Source organism: Panicum virgatum, chromosome 4K (assembly GCF_016808335.1).
Source record: "Panicum virgatum strain AP13 chromosome 4K, P.virgatum_v5, whole genome shotgun sequence".
Classification (NCBI taxonomy): Eukaryota; Viridiplantae; Streptophyta; class Magnoliopsida; order Poales; family Poaceae; genus Panicum; species Panicum virgatum.
The window spans coordinates 43,455,742-43,458,668 of NC_053139.1; the positions used below are offsets into that span (position 1 = coordinate 43,455,742).

General features: G+C 44.7%; 1 long non-coding RNA gene across 1 annotated transcript; it reads right to left on the minus strand.

Moving 5' to 3' along the window:
• Window positions 1-350: 350 nt before the first annotated feature.
• LOC120704203 lies at window positions 351-2,499 on the minus strand. Its single transcript, XR_005687495.1, has 4 exons — window positions 1,978-2,499; window positions 899-1,341; window positions 676-809; window positions 351-598 (listed from the first exon to the last, which is right to left on the minus strand). It is a non-coding gene; the product is annotated as an uncharacterized LOC120704203 (long non-coding RNA).
• Between the last annotated feature and the right edge of the window lie 428 nt (window positions 2,500-2,927).

A 2,927-nucleotide genomic window follows, 5' to 3' on the forward strand; every position in this document is an offset into this window, starting at 1 on the left:
GCTTGATCTATGGCGTTTTGAAATCGTCATAAAATATCCCCGGGCCCCAAAGCCCAACCCAAGCCCATTTTTTATGACGAAAATAAACGTCACAAACAGTATAATTTTCGTCACAGATTCAATTGCCATGTCACACATCGATGACATGGAGGATGATGTGGCTGTTGACATGGTGATGACATGGATGGTAATGATGATATGTAAATTGACGTGGACGATAAAATGGCTGGTGACATGGCAAAGACATGAAAAGCAAGTGACATGGCGATCGACGTGGCTAGTGATGTGGCTGGTGGCATCAGCACCATAGCCCATTTGTGGATGGGCCCAATTCTACATGGGCCACTAAGTTGGGCCTAATTTCAATTCAACATTAATTACCAACAAACAAGATTCAGCTTTATACACGAGCCATATAAAAACAGCCCACAGAACCAGTTTCAAAATTAGAATGATGTTACATCATACATCTCAAATTTTCCAGCATCACATCACACATCAAACAACAGATCACATAAGTTTTAATCCAGCATCAAGTTTTGCATTAAGCTCGGCTTGCTTCTTGTTCATCTCTCTTGATCCTCCCATACTCTGTTTCCTAAAAAAAAAAGATTAAGAAGCATTCCAATAAATCCAAGACTTGAAAAACATTGCTACAAAGTAAATGATATATACCACGGTTAAATCTGTGCATCCTGCCTTGCTTGTCCTGTGTCTTGAACCCAAAGGTGTTTGATAAACTAGAATCTGGATAAAAGGCAGATCTTCCTATATCTGTTGCCTCAGATGCCACCTTTGTTGATCCTTCACTGAGAAAATATGTGCAAGGTAAATTAGACATGGAAAAAAACACAAAAACCATCAGAATGTAAGATTGGGATGGAAGAGCAATACTGACATTCTGGAGTCATCGTCATCTAAGAGACTGAAACCAAGGATCACATATCAGCAGAAGACATCCTGCAAATTAGGATTAGATTGTATCATCAAGAATAAACAAGAACTATTAGCCAACTGATTTTCAGTATAAACAAATTACAGATATGACATGAATACTATTTTCAATAGATTAACTTGCTATGCAGTAAAGGCAATTAGAGATCACTGCAAAAGAAAAGTTAACTAACAGAAAAGCATGATACTTCACCACTGAGGGCAATGGTCAGCTTCTGTCAATTTGCATCTGTAAACACTAACACCATCGGAATTTAGTTTCCATGTAATGAAATCTCAAAGCACAAAGCTTATCTAAAGTAAAGTTGATCAGAAGAAGATTCTGTGAAAGGGCGAGGCATTTAGAAACACTACTGATGGTCATTGCCTTATCAAATAGCCCGTCACCTGCAAACCAAAAAATAAGGATGGGCTTCAAATATCTGACTTAGAACACTTTGACTCGCGGGTTCTTAGATTACGTTGGCTTTGGTACCCCACCAAGACCTAGAGTGGCTTCAGTTAGAATCCACGCAGGGGAAGAGTTAGAAAGATCCTCCAGCATCAGCTAAATTATACTCTCTCTACGTCCCAAAAATACTATTTTTCTTAAAAAATTATACATGAGCAAAGACAACAAACACCTCTGGTTGCTACTATATATGGAAAAAACATGAACAATTGAAAATTTTAGCAGTTACCAGAAATATATCAGCAGGCGCAGCAAGTCCTCTAAATGAATGCAGTGTGCTCTCTAGCACGCAAACAGTACTATGAACATACTAATGCAGCAAAAACAAGCCAGTGCTATGCATGTATGTCTGCAGCAGTAGCATTCCATGGCATTTATATTCTCCTAGATTGGAGCACAATTCATCAATCAGAGATGGAGAATGTTCTTAGCATTGTTTCCTCCTCAACATTGCACCTGACTTGGGACGTGGACTAGCTAAGCAAACCCCTAACCATTGAAGTACTGAATCACATACGAATTTATGATGAAGGTAAGCAATTAAGCAAATCTACATACTACACTGCACTCACCTGAGATGCAGACTTGCAAAGCAGGGCGCAGGGGAGGCTGCTACTTGGTGGCATGGCAGAGCGTAATGGCTGAGCCCGCAGGTTGGCTGGAGTTGAGCGGAGATGGCAGTAGCTAGACGCTCGCCCTCTCCAGGGCGGTGCCGAGGCCAGGGCCCGAGCGCCCGCGGCGGCGCATGAGGAAGCGCGCGTCCCGCGAGGCTCGGGGTCCACGCAGCGCGGCGCGGCGCATGAGGACGGGCGGCGCCCGCTGCGTGGCGCAGAGGCTCCGGCCGGCGGTGACCCGGCGCATCAGGAGGCGTCCGGACCCGCGCGCGTGGGCCTGGGAGGGGCGCTCGGGCACGCAGACTTGACGCCGCAGGTGACCGGGCTGGCGCAGGCCATGAGGAGGCAGCGTCCAGATCCCGGCCGGCGGCGCATCTAGGGTGCGGCGGTGCTGCCGAGCGTGGCCGGCGGCCGGCCGGACCCCTGGCGGCGGCGCTGGACCTTGAGGCTCGGGCTGCTGTCTGGGGAAAGAGAAGGGAGTGAGGGATGGGAGTTTTTAAAATTTTTATATTATTTTTTCCCCGATTTATCAAAAATATATGCCGAATTTTTTTTTTTACAAAAATGTCATCCTGCCGCCAGTTCATCCGGCGGAAGGCAGTTACCGCCGGATGAACCGGCGGTATGGTTACTGTAGCGACTTCCAGCGGTACTGTAGCGACTTATCCCAATTCAACCGTCGGCTACTGTAGCACATTTTCAAAAAATTATAAAAAATTCATATTCGGATGGAGATAAAATTTATACGAAAGTTATAGATCTCGACGAGATCTACAGCTTTGTAATTCAAATTTTTTTCATTTAGAATCATTCTAATGTTTAAATAATCAACACAACATTTAGATCTAAAAAATCAGATCTAAACATGTCGTGCTGGTCATCGGGAGTGCACCGGAAATTGCCGATCT